We start from the raw sequence: 20,000 nt of genomic DNA, 5'->3' as shown, positions 1-20,000 counted from the left end.
CCACACACACTCACACACATATGATGTGTACCATAGATGAAATATATCAAATAATGTTTCTAAAATGAATTATATTAGTGTGAATTCAGTTACTGCTGGTGATATAAGAACTAAGACATTTGAGAATAATGGGTTTAGTTTGATATCGGATGAAGCCACAGGAGCAGAAACCGGAACACAACAGAACATGATATTTTAATATATCTATTTAAGGTAGCTGATTGTTTGGTTCAAACCCCAAGCGTTTGATTAATATGTGCAAATCAAAATATAAAATCCAGATTCAATTCTACCAGTGACGTTCCCCTACAGAGAATATTAGACACATGTCTAAACAAATAATCGATATTCTAATAATCCTCTGCCCAACTAAAGCTATGACGTATTTTGTTTCTGAAATAATATATCATGAACCTTATTCATTGTCGCTAACTTTCATAAGATCACAGGTTATCCAATATATGTATATCAACCAAGCAGTTGTATACCTTGCGATGTTTCAACCAAAATACAGTAAAAACACTTACGACACTTTGAATTTTAGATTAACACAAATACAATGATTTGTATAGCTAAAATGTTCTCAATATTCATCACAACACTGGCTCTTTGGCTTTTCCTGGTGTTTAGTCTACAGAGTTTTGTCAGTTACTTTCATATTATGTTTTCTGGCTATGATTATTTTTTCTATTACATGTCATGATTAAGGCGTAGGTGGAACATTTGTAGAATGATGTAGCACATACATATACATACATATATATTTATACACACACTCGTACACATATTTATACACATAATAAAAAACACGCACATAAAATATTGTGTAGGCCACGAAATATTATATACTGGATTCTATTTTTCTTGTAACAACACTGTGGATTTTTGTATTTCCACTAGAATATTTAACAGGGAACTAAAGCGCCCACTAATAAGTTGTTTAACCAAATAAATAGATTGATAGATCCTCAAAACAGAAATGCCAGGGACATAGGCTGTAACGAAGAGACTGTTGTATTATCTAACTGAATTGTGACAGCAAATACATATCTATATATATAAAACTGTAGTTGTGTGAGTGTCTGTCTCCTACGATTTAGATTCCTAACTCCTCCCACATTTTGCGGTGCAGTTTAACGAAATTCGGGTATCTTATAGTCGTGATTAATATCGAGCCCGTCTGGCTATTGGCGCGCGTCTACGATGAGTCTACGATTTAAAAAAATAATTTAACATCATCTTTTATTCCATTTTAATGCATAATTTTTCGTGTGTCGATGGCGGCGGAGTTGGCGTCCACGCTCAAACACCTGCACCTGTGTTTGCTTCTCCTCCTTCTTCCCTCCCTCGTGAAGCTGTGGGGAAGGGAGTGTAAGGAAATCAACGTCGTAAAGCGTTGTCAAGTAGACCAGTGTTCTTTTAGAACAACGACTTCATGGCTTGAAGACACCAAAACAGAAATGGCTAAGAAAGCCCGAATTGGCATCTATAAAGGAAGTAACTCTCTAAAAATCCTGATATAGTTATTTCCCTTACAAACCCGAGTAACGCCGGGCGATACTGCTAGAACCATAATTCAAAACATAATCTTCCAAAACTAAAGCATGAATTCCATTTAAGATCTGAATACCGTGCAAAGAGCACAGTAAAATTTTCTTTCACTACCTTATTTTTTCAGGAAAGTTAATTTCATGTAAAACATTTTTTCTGTGTTATAAACGTAAAAGAATAGGATTTTGTTTTCTTCGTTTTGTAAAATTTTTGCGTTGAAAAAAAAAAAAACTCTCATCTATAAAACTGGATTTACACTACAAGTTAAAGTAGTATAATTTTTCCAGGAAATCTATTCTTTTTAACTCTATATGTACGTGTGTGCGCGCGTGTGTGTGTGATAGAGAGAGACGGAGAGAGAGAGATGTGAGAAGGAAAAGAGTTATATGCTTATGAATGTATATGTCTATGGTTATATGGATGTATACAATTCTGTATAAGTTTCATCTTTAATCTTTTACATGTTTCAATCTTTTGACTGCGCTGGGGCACCACCTTGAAAGATTTTCTTCAAACAATTCGACCTTATCGGTCACTTTTGCCGAAGAGCTTAATTACGGCGGCATAATCACATAATTCCACAAACAACGGTTGTCAAGCTGTTGGCGGTGGCAGGGGTGGACAAAGGCAGACACAAAGAAACACAAATAAAGCTATAAACATATACGAAGGTTTTCTCTCAACTTGCGTCAACCAAATACGCTCACAAATCTTTGGTTGGCCCGAGGCTATTTTAGCCCATGATATCAGGCAATGCGACTGAACACGTCTTACAAAACAGCCACGCCTGCCTTATACACATACATACAATTTCTTCTGGCTGCTTTGCTCTTATCACATGTCGTTGAATATCCTATTAAGGTATAGTTAACTGTAATATTCTATAATAATTGTGGATTCGATTTGCCCAATTATCCTACAGGGAAAAAAGAAAGCAGCACAAAACAGAAGTTCTATCATTGTCATTCTTTATGCATGGTTATCACTTAATGTTAATAAAAACGAGAAGAGACTTACGTTACATAAAATATGTACAATATTCAGATTGCAAGTTCTGTGCTATTGTTATTTTGATACATTTTTATTTTGATACATTAGACAATAACGTAGGGTGTTTAGGCTAAGCTTGACGGTATATCTTGTCTCCTTCTTTAAGGAGGTTTTCGATGTGTTTGCAAGCAGTCAAGTGTGTTGTGGAGCATACAGATTAAAGTGTAGTAGAGAAAAATGTAGCTGACATAGAGAATTGGAAACCATCTAAATATTGGAAACGTGTTACATGTATCAATGTTTTGCGTCGGGTACCCAAATACCAACAAGAAGCCTGCTGCTCAGTACTCTCTGAACACTTTGTAATACGTGATAAGGACAGCTACAATGGAAACTACAAAGCCGCGGCCGGACGTAGGAGACAGAGTAGTAGTTTTGACTACCTTTGCACGCCGGGCTTCAACCCACATCGTTGAACAGAGCCTTTGTCTGAATTCAGACGTATATAAGAAGTTGCTGGGGTTTGGTCAAATGCTAAACAGAGGAGTGCTGCCATTATTCCATATGGGAGCAGGTGAATTCGGCTCCTTTACCATAATATTCAGAAGTGGTTGTCGGATAATCTCTACTACTTCACCAGCTCCGATTTCCGGACTCTACCTCCCTCAATTTCATAGACATACAATTGTGTTGAGCACACGTTAGAAAGACACCAGTCTCACTGCATGCATCACCAAAACCAAGCAGCCGGCCAAGATCAAGGAGGAGTTAAGAGGTGTTTTCAGGGACATAGTGCGTAGCACAGTAGCACCTGCACCAGGTTTCTGAGCCGTCTTGAGGCCGTGGGGCAAACTGAAGGCGGCTATTCTAGTTGATATATTTTTGATAGCTTGAATATACTTTTACTTTTTATTGATCATATTTTTGTCCGAACAAAGTGTGTTGCATAAAATGAAGACAAGACACATTATTCCATCCAAAAATAAAAGGATGTTTTAAAGAAATCAACGCGAAGTTTTTTCTTCTTGTTTTTTAGAAATTTATATCAGATATATATCTCCAAATCATTTTCTTAATTCAAAGCGATACCCCAAATCAAGTAGGTAAACTATAATTTCAAACCTTTGGATCGGCAAATTATAATGTGCAAGTGTGTTAAGAAGTATCAGTTTAGCAAAATTACCTAATTAGAAGAGACTAAAAGATTCAGTTAACAATATGAATTGTAAATACTTAATATGTGATCCATTAAGTTTATCAGATGAAAATTTTCACATTGTCTGCTACATGAAATTAATGAATCATCCAACAGTAGGATATTTACCTAAAGACTGATATAATCTTTTGTACAGCCCGTATTTTTTGGTTCGATTACATTTAATGGGCTCTCTCGTGAAAGATATTCAATATCTCTCCATCTGAACTTTTTTATAAATATTGCTTTTGAAAACATAAGAAAGATAAGCTCGATGGAATCATTAATTACGTGAAGTAATTTCTATAGATATTGATCTCAATCATTATTGTATCTATACAACACGTTTAGATGCAGACAGCAGGCCAAAGTGTTGTACATAGACTCTTGTATCCGATATAACCTTTAAATGTGTGCGATAGTATTTGTGATGTGTATACACGTAAAACAGAAATACATTATTTCACTATTTTCGATGAAAGTGCGTTCCTTATTTTTCCTTTATACTTTGTCTTTGAATTCCAAGTGTTTGGACAAACCATAAAAGGTGATATGAGAAATTCGAAAACAAATAGGATATATATATATATATTATATATATATATATATATATATATACACGTGTGTGCAAGGGTGTGTGTATGTGTGTGTACGTGCCGTTATATATGTGTGCCTGTGTGATTTGAATGTTTACAAGCATTACAAAAACCACTCAATTCATAGTATTATTCCGATCAATAAATATGGATGTACATGTGTAAATGTGCATAGATGCAGCCATGAATATATACTTACATGAATATATACTAACGCACACATAAATACACATATATTCATATATGGAATGATAAAAAGTGTGGATTACCGACAGGGAGACAAGGAGAAAATGAAAGAGAGTACGATTTACGTGTGTGTGTGATTGTGTTTGTGTGTGTGTGTGTGTGCGTGTGAATGCGTATGTGTGTATGTGTTTTCTTATGTGTGTATTTGAAGAAGTATAGAAAAGACTGAATTTCAATACATTATTCTCAGAGGGATATTTGAGGAAAAACATAACGACTGCAAGCTACCGCTTATCTATACACATATAAACGTAGCATTATTTGCAAAGTGAATAGATAACCAACCAGTCATCAAATAGAGCTCTCATCTAAATACAACATGAATACAAATATATGTGAATAGGATCGTGCAATAATGCAGACCCCAAGTTAACGTTGTCTCCCTTGAGAAAGTAACACTTGATCTTGAAGGTTTAATTCCAAATGATATCGGTTTTACCTTTGATTTCGAATATTGTTGATGACAATCTCAAAGGATATTGACAAGCAATTTATATGAGTGCATACGTTTCTCTGGAAATTAATTTTCCACGTTTATAAATGATATTATTTACGCATGGTACATTGAACCAACATTTCCTCTTTACTAAAATCATATTTGCTTTCTTTTTGCGAATATTTATGCAAGTAATATAGTGTATGTTTTATAAAATTTAATATAGCAAGGATAAATCTATTCGCATAGAGATACAAAATACTTTTAGTGACAGTCAGTGGTGTAATTTGGCAAAGCTGTTTTTATGCTATAGATTTATATTTTATACTCTAGAATCTCATACAAAATAAAAATAACGTTTATGAATATCATCTAGAAACATGGGAATTTGGTTTACTGCATTAATAAAATGCTATGTTTCAATATTACATTTTCCAAGAAATTTCTTTTTTTTTTCCATATATGAATGATGAATTTGTTGATACATTTGTACTAAATTCTGACATAAAAATGACTAGACATATTGTAAAGGGAAACTCATTTCTGTATTACGGAGTATAATTGTTTTGTAAACCGGTTATTTTGAAACTAGTATTTCACTGTCATTACTTTATGCCTACACAGGAAGAATAGATGTCAAGGGAAAATTAGCGGGTGCTGACCGCAGGGAGTTTAAGAACCACCATTTTATATCCCAAGGCATTTTTCTCACTCATGTTGTATATTATCTATGACTCTCTTGTTAGTATTTGATTTCATATTTCGCGTTTTTCATCTTTGATATATATTCCATAATATAATTGAAATAAAATCCAAATATATTTTGGAATAGATATAACATTATATTCCCGGTCTATAATTACGATTTTCGAAACCATGTCAATAGAACGGAATCATACCCTGCATATACAATTTGAAAATGACTCACTTGTTTCATGTGGTATCCAGCTGATGAGTAAAAGGTTTTTTATTTCGTTTTCCAGCTAACAGTAGAACACCAGACGTTGACACATAACCTGGTCAGACATTTTTCTCAATGTTTCCACTAGCTGAATCGCTGTCGATGTTCATTAATATTGAGTAGTAGGAAAATGTCTCATAGTTAGGACCAACTACTGCAAAAATGCCCATTAAGCAACGATATGACACAAATTAATGAGAGGAAGGTAACGATTTACATCTGAAATGGTTCACTGATATTCCGTCAAGATACGGATAAAATGCCACTAACAGAATATTGAGTACTATTTCCAAATCACTGGAAGTTTAGCAAAATGAGTAGAAACAAATATATGCAAGATTCCTTTTCAGCCTTGAATTTGAGTATTGTATATTTATTCCCTCTAATTTGTTGCTTCGAGAGATTTTTTCTACTGGAGTCACGTCATTATATCAAGAAATATTCTCTCTAAAATATCGCCTAAAATTTAGTCTCAATGGGAGATCTGTAAATGTCGTCTGATTTACGTTAATATTTTAATAGAAATAGAATCAAGTACGCATACGTAGTTGCAATATCTCGATGAATCAATCAATAAATCAATATATATATCAATCTATCTGTGTGTGTATACTAATTAAATTGTATATATATTTATGTGTAGTTTTATGCAAGTAGCGTACGCGCGCGTTTCATGCACACGCATGTGTGTGTATATGTGTTGTGTCTGTGTGCGTGCGTGTGCTTGTGTTTGTGTGTGTGCGTTAAATAAAATGAGACAGAAAAGCCAGGGCAGTGTGAAATTTCTTGGGCTTTTTATAAAGAGAAAAGTAGTTTTACAGCTGTTTCAGGGACATAAGAGACAATAGGAGTGAGTTGAATAGACGGAAATATTATAGTTCAATATACGAATTTATTTTGGAAAGGGAGAGATAGAGGAAGTATAAAGGGAAATAAAAGAATAAAAATAAAAATACATGTTGGCTGTTAAACTTGCTATTTACTTTGCCCAAGTAATGTGTTGTGTAGAATAGGTAAAGAAGGCTTCCTGTCCATGGTGTGTATGTTCCGATAGAACTTCATATTTTGTTATTACAAATGGATAGTGTGCATGTGTTAATTCCCTGTGGTGTTCATTCGAAGGGTTCTTGTAGTGTAACTGAAATTTTGAGAATAAAATAGATAAGTATGTTAGGAGGACGAAAAATTTATTGGCTTAAAGGATTGGGGAGGAAAGAAGAAAGAAAGACAGAAAGAAAGAAAGAGGGAGAGAAAATGCCTTTTGGAACTTCTGGACACCGAAATCACTTGTTTTATAAATATATATGTATATATATATATATATATATTATATATACATAGAGAGAGAGAGGAGATGGGAGAGAGGGAGAGAGGGTGTGGGAGAGATATATAGATAGATAGACAGATATAATAATGTGTTTACAGAAACAGCAACATAATTAGTATAATTTTAAGATTTTATGAGCTATAATTATAAGAAACGAGAAGGAAAACGTTTTCGCAGACATACATACATGCATTTCTGAAGTTTTAAAAAAGCTAGAATAATGATTTATTTTTTTTATGTCATATGAGTTCCGTCTTTTTATATCCTGAATCCAGAGTGAATTAAATAATTAATGAGAATCTTGTTAACCTGTCGAATCATCAGCAGGGGACGCCTTCTATGGTACTTACTCAACACTATTTCAAGCAACCAATTTCTTTCTAAGTAACATAGTTTGGAATTTTACATCGTTTACACATACGAAGTGGGATAATCAACATGGACTCAAAAGAGAAAATCATAACATTGTAATTTTTTCCCGGTGGGATTTTGCCATATTACTTCTGTCAGCTTAAGGGCTGCTAAGTTTATCATTGCTTTTTTTGTGTTTTGTAGAAGCAGATAATTGATGAACTGTGTATTCTACTCCTACATAGTATTACTATATAAACGAGCCATTGAAAGAGCCTAGAATTGGTCGCTGGAACTCTCTCTCTTTACTCTTTTACTTGTTTCAGTCATTTGACTGCGGCCATGCTGGGGCACCGCCTTTAGTCGAGCAAATCGACTCCGGGACTTATTCTTTGTAAGCCCCGCTAAGTGACGGGGATGTAAACACACCAGCATCTGTTGTCAAGCAATGCTAGGCGGACAAACACAGACACATAAACACACACACATACAGATATATATATACATATATACGACAGGCTTCTTTCAGTTTCCGTCTACCAAATTAACTCACAAGGCATTGGTCGGCCCGGGGCTATAGCAGAAGACACTTTCCCAAGATGCCACGCAGTATGACTGAACCCGGAACCATGTGGTTGGTTAGCAAGCTACTTACCACACAGCCACTCCTGCTAGAATTCGCAAACAAATATCCTTCAAATCATTGTATCATCTCTATAAAGAAAGCAAGTACCTATTTTGTAGCGTAGATTTAGAGACAAAAATAATTCATAAAAAGAAGATGCTGGGATATATTTTTTATTACTACTAATGACCTTATCGGAACAATAATAGCAGTAGCAATCTCTTATATATCATAGTCATATCTGAATTGCAAATATTCGGAAATTAAATATAATAATGCATATGTTAATGGGTTGTATTGACTTTTTTGTTCACTTCCTTAACCTTTGTTCCATAAGCCATTAAATGTTTATTGTTAAATAGGTAATGGTAGCCCAAAGGAATAAATTTCAAAGTATGTATTTTCTATTGATAGTTATCACATTGTTATACATAGTTTTTGTCAAATATCTTCTAAATTACAAGTTTTATAATATGCACAATTAAACAATGAATGTAAATACAGAATCGCTTGATATTTTGAGTCACGCTCTTTCTGAATAGGAACAAAACACTCTGCTAATGTTTATTTAGAGTATTCAAGTGTTATACACGATTATGCGGGTAAGTACGTATAATCATATAATCATATAAACATACAACCGGACATATTTATGCATGTGTATGAATATATTATTGGCAAGACAGCTAAATGAACCATAATTTATATTAAAAGTTAAAGCAAAATAACAGGTACGCAAAGAGCATTAATATTCAATGCCAGATAAACTCAATACCAGATAATATTCAATGCCAGATAATGATTATGAAAATTGGAAAGAGAAATTAAAATAATGTGTAGATATAGTTAATAAATGGCATTTTGTTAAATATTTCCGCTGTTCATTAATACTATAAAAGAGATGAAAGGAATCTATTCAATAGTTAAATATCCACATTAAAGTGATTTGTACATTTTACACTAATATGTAATGTAAAACAAATGAAACGTGTAGCATGAGACAAAATGCAATTAATTGTGGGTGAGGGACGAGAATTCTACGCATATTATCAATATACAGAATCTAAATTTATTATCAATTCGATCTTGAGGTGTATCAGTCATTATATGAGCGGCATTCATAGATTAAACTTTCATAAAAGGCCGGTTGGCAACACATAATTGTTTCTCGATTTGATTTTGCAGGTATCTGGTTCATAGTTCAAATCTATTTAGGCGTATGTATGTCACTGAAGTTCTGAACATTTTTTTAATCTTTTTGACAAGGAAGCGTAACTAGGACTGCATTTGCCGGGTGTCTAGCGACATCCAATATGCCATGATATACGTTATATATATATATATATATATATATATATATATATATATATATATATGTGTGTGTGTGTGTGTGTGTGTGGTGTGTGTGTGTGTGTGTGTATGTGTGTGTGTGTATGTGTGGTGTGTATGTGTGTGTGTTTGTGTGTGTGTGTGCATGTTTGTGTGTGTGTGTGTGTGTTTGTGTCTCTCCTTGTTGTGCGCGCATGTACGCACGTATCTTCGAAGTTCCTAAAATATTCATTTTCTTGTGACTTCACATTTATTCGATTCCGCTGGCCTCATTCTTAGTACGAAACTTTCACTCTACTTCGTTTTTATTTTGCTTCCTCACAACACTTTTTATACGAGCCACTATGTCTTTCCTTAATCACTCTTTTATACAATGTCCTTCCATTTCTCTGACACTTTTATAATTCTCTTATTGTAATACTTTTTTTTTTCTCTCAGCAGCAAACTGACTGTTGTGATTTGATTTTGATTTTGATTTTTTGATTTTTCCAGTTTCAGCTAATGAGCTGTGGCCATGCTGGGGCACCGCCATTTGTTTATTTCTAAAGATATTTATACAAAAGTTATCTATACACGCTAAGTAAACATGCTGTTCCAGGTTTTATTCTGTTAGAAGTTGGCTCGGAACTGGAGATTCAGTTGTATTTAAATGTTGTGAGGATAATTTGGAGAGCAACATCTCTCTGCAAAAGAAGAAATTTATAGACATTCTTCTGCCTTGAAATAACAGTTAAATATCAATCACGTCGCACTATCTTTTTCATAAAGTACATAACATTATGCGCGATTTCACAAGTGAATATGTCAGTTCACTTGTGAGTTCTCTCGAGTTTCCGGTGACTAACCCGCCACCCCACTTGCCTGGTTGTGAGGATTGCTAGAAACCCTGCAAGACTAAGCATAAGAACAGTCAAAAGAACAGATGAACATAGAGTAGGTTCAACAAGTCCTTAGAAATTCCGGATTGGTATCCGGCGGGCTACAAGTTCACTGGGAGTGAGGCATCCCCAAGTTTTTCTTAAGGCATGTCTCTACAACCTACTCAAACCCAGGCTTTCTCTGCTTGTATAATCGACGGTGACTTGGTCAATGATTCCTCTGCGACAAATGAATGCACCACGTTCCACAAGCACAAGCACTTTCGGTTAGTGTGATCCGTACCATCTCTTCCCGAGTAAATGCTACCGCAAGTTCAAGTGAGTATAAACACACACACACACACACACACACACACACATACATAGGCGCAGGAGTGGCTGTGTGGTAAATAGCTTGTTAACAAACCACATTGTTCTGGCTTCAGTCCCACTGCGGGCATATTGAGCGAATGTCTTCTACTATAGCCTCGGGCCGACCAAAGCCTTGTGAGTGGATTTGGTAGATGGAAACTGAAAGAAGCTTGTCGTATATATATAATATATATATATATATATATATATATATGTGTGTGTGTGTGTGTGTGCCTGCGTATCTTATATATGATACATACATATATATGTGTGGATGCTACTTGACCTCCAAAGATCAACTGGTATGGATATCTTCTCGAGAATTATCCTCTCAACGTTAGATGTCGGGTATTCCTTGGAAACACCATGTGGTGATAGCTGTTGTCGCAAAACCTAACTCAATCTCAAGTCAATACCACCCTGAATGACCTCGAAGCCACTGGATATGGTTAAAAAGAGACGATGGGCAGCGGCTACAAGAACACTGAGTGAAGCTTAGTAGCCTTTTGAAGTAGCCAGTAGGATGGCGGAGTGATACGCTTCAATGCCGCCGGGATTAAGGTCTTCAAGCGGTGTGCATTCTCTCCTGATGATTCCCATAAATCTACATGTATCCAGATTGCAATATTTCCACTTAACAGCAATTGTATCATTTATCGTTTACTAGTTTTAGTCATTTCATTGTCGCCATGATAGGGCGCTGCCTTGAAGAATTTGTAGTGGAATTACTCGACCACAAGGACTTATTTATTAAAGGCTGGTACATATTCTATCGGGGCTTTTACGAACCGCTTTATTTACGGGCTCGTAAACACACCAATACCGGTTGTCCAGCGGTGGTGTTGGACAAGCCGAGGCACAGAAACACACACATAGGTATAGCTATATACATATACATAGATATAAACGAGAGATTCTTTCAGTTTCCCTCTACGAAATACACGCACAAGGCGTTGGTCGGTCCAGCCTATAGCTGAAGACACTTGCCCACGTTACCACGCTGCGAGACTGAATCCGGAAGCAAATAGTTGGTAAGCAAGCTTCTTACCACACAGCTAGGCCTGTCCGCAAATAATATGTGTATGATGCTTACATGTTATAGGTGTGTTTGCACGCGCTCGTAGTGTGTATGTGTGCGTGTGAGTGTGTGTGCGTTCACATGCACAAGTCAGTATGTGCATGCATATATATGCCTGCATGTGCGTCTTTCTGTTCTGAACATAAGAGGACGAAGCGAACCTAGTGCTTGCTGGTAAAGCTTTACGAAAAAGATATCTCGAGTTGTTCTGTCGGGCGAATACACACACAATGATTGTTTTTTTTCAAACTAAACATATTCTGAGAGCTGCAGAGGCTGAACAGATAAAACATCGCCCATATACGCAATAGGAAAACGAGCTGCTACAGTAAAAAATCCACCGTGCTGATGAAAGCTACAAATACATATGTACGCTCCCTGTTTGCTGACTATATGCTTCACCATAAATCTTGTAAGGGTTAAATTCTTTGATAAAAGAATTCTGGGGGAAAATGTCTAAAGTCAGATTCTTACAAAGTTTAGGAAATGTTAGAGTACAGTTAGAAAGCGTGTAGATTTAGAAGACATGTTGTTAAAAATTCAAATGAATGCCAGCAAAAGTAACGTTATCGCCAATGAGTGTGTTGTGTTTCTTGTCGAATGTTTCAAATAATTTGGGATCATTTTCCATACGCCTTAATCTGCCGGAAGGCAAAACTTGGCTTGAACCAACATCTCGTGACTGCACATACACACACACACACACACACACACACACACACACACACACACACACACACACACACATATATATATATATATATTATATATATATATATATTATATATATATATATATTATATATATATATATATATCCATATATAGTACGTTGTCAGTAAGCCGATTTACATCAGACGGTATCTCTGTATTTCATGATGGCGAGATTACCGGAGAGCGATGATACTACATATGTTCCAACAGATGTGCTTTTCCTGCAAAGACTTCACGATGCAGAAATTATCGTAGAGTGATGGTAGTACAGATGTTCAAAAATACATGCTTACATGCTTATGCACACACGCATGCGCGCTCACACACACACGCGTGCACACTTGTACAACGCATTCATATACATAATCCCTCGCTTCATGTCCTCGAGTACTACTATCATAAAATAAGAAGCAACCGATTGTGTAAACGTGTGGGTGGGTTTGCGCGTACGTGCGCGCGCATTTGTGTTCAATTATTTTTGATCGCATGGGATAAAATCACACATGAGATAACAGGGGTGTAATTAATTATCCTTGATATCTCATTATTAAATTCCTATGCCTCGAGGTTAATGTGATCATTAATATGACAGAAAGACGTCGATTAAAACAATTATTCATCACCGCGTGTAGAATTTACGATAAATCACTGTTATTTACTTTCGAAAAACAAAATGCAATTTATTTTTTCCGAAATGAACATTGTCTCTAAATATAAAATGCATGCTCTGATAATTTCTTTAAATCAAATATTGATTGATTTTAAATGTACAATGCATGTCTAATTTTTCCAAATGGAAAATGGGAAGAGTTTGGGAATGTTATGTTTCTCTCTCAAGTAATTCGTTGAACAGAACGTACAGATGTAGCCAAGTATGCATAGAATGTAAACTACATATTTAATCCTGTTCAAACATGCAAAATAATTGTATGCATGTCGACTAAATCACTTCCAGAACATCACTGGGACTTAGAATAATTTCCGAATATTGATGCAGTGTGAATTTAACAGAGGGAGATTTTTCGGTTCAATTCATAATAGAAAAAAAAATAATACGTATATAAAATAATTATCTAAAATGCTTATACATAACCACATAGTCGTAGCAGTAAATTATAGTCAATTCAAAATATTCTTCTGATGCTAAGTGCTTATTAGTTCGAATGTCTGATAGATGAAAGCACAGAGTTAATCATGCAAGATTTGAATTCTAACAAAGCAAGCACTGAATTATTCATGATGTATTCGAACAGTGACACTATTATAGACATAGAAGAAATGTTCTTCATCGAATTAACCCACACCTTTTCATCAACTCCAGAATGAGGAATACAAACTGGAACCTGATGGGATACGAACTACAGGGATAACCTGTTGTTCAGATAAGCTCTGTGAATATAATATTTTATTGTAGTTTTTATACCATTTTTGTAAATAGTCTTCGAACCATTAGTATGTAGTGTTCAATAGTCTTATGGTTTACATTTTTTGAAATGAAACATCGCAGGGTGTTAGAAAATTTACCGAAATTCAGTCATGTGAAAATACATGGGAAGGCTGGAATAAACACCATAATGTAATTCTATTCGACACACCGAATCAATCACAACATTTTGTTATCGATTATGTATCTTTATTACGCACATACGTATAAATCAATTACTCTGGTAATGTACTCAAATAGATTACATAGTTTAATTATGTGAAATAAATATTGGTTTCTTAAAATTATTACATTGGATCTAATATTATGAGGGAAACGCACTCGAAATTCTTATAAGATAACTTTTCTGCTACATACATATGTGCCATGATGTATGCTATTTAATCCTTTGAATATGACACGACTTTATTATTTTCTCATAGATGAGTTTAGATTTCAAATTAGAATCTGTTATGGTATTTCGTCTGCTGTTACATTCTGAGTTTGAATTCCGACGAGGTTGACTTTTGTCTTTCATCCTTTTGTGGTCGATAAATTAAGCACCAGTTACGCACTGGGGTCGGTGTAATCGACTTAATTCCTTTGTCTGTCCTTGTTTGTCCCGTCGGTAATAAAGAAATAAGAAACTGTTATTGTATTGACACATTCTTGTTTCATTCATTGACTCCTAGACAGCTTGTAAATCATAGCTGGAAGAGATTTCAATTAAATTCTAAACTTAACCACAGAAACTGATTTGTAAAAGTGCATTTCTCCAGAATTTTCTTACCTGAAACTTTTTCAGTTGAAATAATAAATCTAAAGAAAAATGTATGATACACACACTTCGATATGAAATTGTAAAAACATTACGTACAAATGGCTTCCTGTCTTCAGGTTTAAATAAACTCTATATATTGCGGGAAAGAGAGTGAGGTAATAAACATTGAAGACTGAAGTAGCTGATATTGTGTTTCATAATTAACAATTGTTTCCACAACTCTATGTTGAGTGATCGTGTATCAAGTTCTTAAAAATGCCCGCGATTAAATGACCTAGACATATACGTTGCACAGAAACAACGATTGCAGAAGTTTATTTTCAGAATTGTCCACAACAACAATTTACAGATAAAAGGTTGGTTGTTTCAATATAGAACCGTCATAGAGACCAACCAATCTCCCACGCACACTATGCTTAAAAATAGCAAACATCTTTCATACACACACAACAAGACAAAAGATGATGAATGGAAAGGTTGGCCATCCCCCTAAAATTCTGTATAAGTACTTAAATATATACCTTTCTGTATATATGCTTCTTATACAACCATGATTTTTGATGAACTTAAAATAATTATAAATTTATTTTAATACCTATATTGAACACTTTCATATAAACTGTTTAAACAAAGAGCACCTCTTAACATTTTATTATCATTCATTGTCAAATATACTAATTTTTAACATTTTCTTATCATTATCAAAGACTGTATAACTGTATTTTAAATACAATTATGATTACCATTTATAACACAACAAAGCATATACAAAGCTTTGCATTTTACACTTGATAATCTTTTTTAAAAAAGATTGAACCGGTCAAGTCAATAAACATCTTTAAAAGACTTCTGCATTTTCAAACCCTCTTTCCTATATGTTTTCACTCGTGCGATTTCTTGAAAGTTTACTTTGTTATATATATATATATGTGCGTGTGTGTGTGCGTGTATGTATGCATGTATATATGTATATATAGATTTGAAACGATGAATAGAAATGGCTTTTCTGATAATGTTTCCACCTTAATAATCAGATGTTCATACGTTATTAGGTGTTTACACAAGATGACTTTGATAGAAGTTTCTCGCTTATCAGCGATTTTCAAGCTGATATTTAGAGCTTGTTATTCACTGTTTAAACAGGGATTGTTTGATTACAAACATACACGCTTACCGGCATCAACACCAACACCAACAAACAATACACATGCATAGAAAACTGTAGGACCGTACACATATACACACGGAGAAAAATCACAAACACATATATGCAAGTATTCAACAACATACATTATTACATATATTTGTGTCATTTTATGAGATTCTATATAAAGTACGCTGAAAGCTACATAAACATAGGCTTCCCAAGACGTGTATATATATATATATATATATATAAATAATGAGGGAGATAAATTAATATTAATTTTAATATCAATTTAAGACCAGTAGTCCAGCATACAAAAATCTGAGAAGTCAGAGAAAATTCTAATATATGTGTATATTGGCAGAGCTTACTGCTAGGGAGTCGGCCGTATGCTAGAAATAGACCATCAATGATCAAAACTACAAGGACATTCTCTAGGGGAAAAATACAGCGAACACCAGAACCAACTTTGGCGGGCATGACATATGAAAATTTATATAAAAAACATAATTAAATGCATACCTCGGTTTCAGCCTTAACAAGAGAATTACTTACGTAATTCAAATGTCCGTGCTTCTTCAGTGCATCCGTTCATTTTAATGTAAACGGTGAAACCAACCCCAGCTTTCGTGCCAGTACAGACACGTGTGTAGTTTCACCGTTTACACTAGTGATAAAATTTCAAATGTCTTGGTTCTGGCGCGCTAATAAATTTCTGAGGAGACGGGCTGCAGTAAATAATTCACTGCGGTTGGTGCTTAGTACTAGAGAACGTATTTATTTCAATATTTAAATAATGAGGGAGATAAATTAATATTAATTTTAATATCAATTTAAGACCAGTAGTCCAGCATACAAAAATCTGAGAAGTCAGAGAAAATTCTAATATATGTGTATATTGGCAGGGCTTACTGCTAGGGAGTCGGCCGTATGCTAGAAATAGACCATCAATGATCAAAACTACAAGGAAATTCTCTAGGGGAAAAATACAGCGAACACTGGTGTTCTCTGACTTCTCAGATTTTTGTATGCTGGACTACTGGGGTTAGTCTTGCGGTTTGCATCCCAAGGACCGAATGTGCTGATGAAGTCACGGACACTTGAATTATGCAAGTAATTCTTTTGTTAAGACCGAAACCGAGGTATGAATTTAAGTCTGTTATTTATATAATTTTTCATATGTCCTGCCCGCCAAAGTTGGCTCTGGTGTTCGCTGAATTCTTCCTCTAGAGAATTTCCCTTGTAGTTTGATCGTTGATGATCTTTTTCTAGCATTCTGGCCGGCTACCTAGCAGGCCAGCCCTGCCAATATACACATATATTTGAATTTTCTCTGACCCCTCAGATTTTTTGAATGCTGGACTACTGGTTTTAAATTGATATTAAAATTAATATTAATTTATCTCCCTCAATTTTTAAATATTTAAATAAATACGTTCCCTAGTTGTAAGCACTACCCGCAGTGAATTATTCACTGCAGCCCTTCGCTTCATGAGTCTCTCAGCGCGCCGGAACCAAGACATTTGAAATTTTATTCCCGATGTAATCAGTAAGACTAAGCACGTGTCTGTCTTGACACAGAGAGCTGGGGTTAGTCTTGCGGTTTGCATCCCAAGGACCGAATGTGCTGATGAAGTCACGGACACTTGAATTATGCAAGTAATTCTTTTGTTAAGACCGAAACCGAGGTATGCATTTAAGTCTGTTATTTATATAATTTTTCATATGTCCTGCCCGCCAAAGTTGGTTCTGGTGTTCGCTGAATTCTTCCTCTAGAGAATTTCCCTTGTAGTTTGATCGTTGATGATCTTTTTCTAGCATTCTGGCCGGCTACCTAGCAGGCCAGCCCTGCCAATATACACATATATTTGTATGTATATATAAGTATATATATATATATATGTATATATATATATATATATATATATATATATAAATTTATCATGAAGAACATTTTAATACCGGATTCAGTCTTTAAGACTTTTTCAACTTAGAGTATAGCATGAAAACAATCAAATTGTAGAAAAATTTATTGAAATGTTTTTTAAGATATTTCCATAATTTTTCAAATGCAAGGGACATTTTCCCATTTCCTATCAGTCTGTCCCTATTCTTTACTCTTGTGTGGGCTTCGTAGCAGGTCTTAGGTAGTAGCTGTCCTAAAAGATATTTGATATGAGGTCTTCGTTTTGATTGTTTAAACATCAATAGTAGCTGAGGAACGAAAGTAGCTGAGGAGAAGAAGAAGAAGAAGAAGAAGAAGAAGAAGAAGAAGAAGAAGAAGAAGAAGAAGAAGAAGAAGAAGAAGAAGAAGAAGAAGAAAGAGAAGGAGGAGGAGGAGGAAAAGAAGATATAGAATAATAACAATGCGGGAGTAATATGACAGTAGTATGATGGTGGAATCCTCTTAAACGGTCAAGTGACATAAACTTGACTTGTTTTCGTTGTAATAGTAGTGATTGGAATTGTTCTGAATAAGTTCATGAAGTGTAACTGTTCTGAATATATCGTTTTTAATATTTGCCTCGGTATTGTTTTAAGGCCCTTGTGATAGTGTTATTTGTGGTGGTCGCATTCAAAAGCGGCTTATATTTTGTGATAATTTATGACCTTTGCAAATGCACTGATTTAAGTTGCATCGTTCCTGAATATATAGAGGGGAAAATTTCTGAAGCTGGGTGGTTTGTTAGAGGAGCAAATGTCGATGTATTCGCCGAATGTTTTTTTCTCTATTCCCGAATTTTGATATGGGATCTATGTAGAGCCATCATTTGGTGTAGACTGTTTTTGGTTTGGCGTGTGTATTGCTCTCGACACCAAGATTAAGTTAACACATATATTAGGTTCTCCAAAATACATGTGGAGATGTTTTTCACTTTAAAACGTTGACCCTGTTTGAAAGAGAAATCCGATCCCTCATTCCTACGTTTGAAAACTATTGAAATATTTTAAAAACGCATTCCGTATAATTTATTCACAATTTAATTGTTTTTCACGCTTTGTTGAAAGAGTCGCAAAGACTGAAAACGCTACTAAAATGTTCTTCATGATGAAGCATTTTCTAGCTTCTCTTAACTTCTTATATATGTATAAACTTAGATAAACTTAGATGTGTTTCGACCAATGATTGGTCCAGGCCATGTCTAACTTAATAGCACCACCTGATAGGATTATTTGAATCCTGTTTAAGTCAAGTTTTGCTTATGGTCCATTCAAGTAGTGAGTTTTTGTTGGGTGAGTTGTATCCAATTATAGGTGGCTTATCTGGTATTCTTTGAAGGAATTTATCCAGACTCCGTTTAAAGTTGATGGGATCCTGTTCCTCTTTGATCTCTTTTGGGACAATGTTAAATAGAGCAGGGCCTGTTGAGGAAAAGAAATTATGTTGTAGTGTATATGTATGCTGTGATCTTGAATTGGGCAGGGGACGTATGGCCCGTGGTCCCAGTCTTGGATGAACCTTGAAGATTATGTTCAGGTCGTTTGGGCAAAGTTGGCGGTATATTCTCCACATCGTACAAATGATGTACCGCTCACGGCGACGCTGGAGAGAGTAGAGTTTCAAGGCTTTAAGGCGATCCCAATAATCGAGAGCAGCCATGCCTTCAATTCGTTTAGTGAGTGCTCTCTGGGGTGATTCAATCCTGGAGATGCTTTGTCTTGTATGGGGAGACCACAGTGGGCAGCAGTATTCGAGGTGTGGCCGTAATAACAATTTAACAAATAAAACATGCATACATATAATAAATTAGAGATAAAACCACTATTATGCAACTCAAACAATGATAGACATAAACCTAAACATAAATGACAAATAATATATATTTTTATAAGACATATAACTAGATCACAATGGTAGAAAAATATATAAGTAAAAAAACCTACGTACGTTTCATGGCTATAATTAAATTTGAATTACAATTAAGTTTAAATTCAATTGAAATAAATTCGATTTAAAATTATAGTCAATCTTCAGGTTAATGATAATAGTTAAATAAATAAGCAAATAGGGTTAAACAATA

The 20,000-nt window shown here is 34.8% G+C and overlaps 1 protein-coding gene across 5 annotated transcripts in view; it reads left to right on the top strand.

Moving 5' to 3' along the window:
* LOC115214515 (gamma-aminobutyric acid type B receptor subunit 2-like) overlaps positions 1-20,000 on the top strand; it is a 1,118,481-nt gene that overhangs the window by 807,042 nt on the left and 291,439 nt on the right. The gene's annotated exons all lie outside the window — the stretch shown is intronic.

Source organism: Octopus sinensis, linkage group LG7, assembly GCF_006345805.1.
Source record: "Octopus sinensis linkage group LG7, ASM634580v1, whole genome shotgun sequence".
NCBI classification, from domain to species: domain Eukaryota; kingdom Metazoa; phylum Mollusca; class Cephalopoda; order Octopoda; family Octopodidae; genus Octopus; species Octopus sinensis.
Note: the sequence above shows the minus strand (reverse complement) of the source record. Positions and strands in the feature narration are given on the sequence as shown.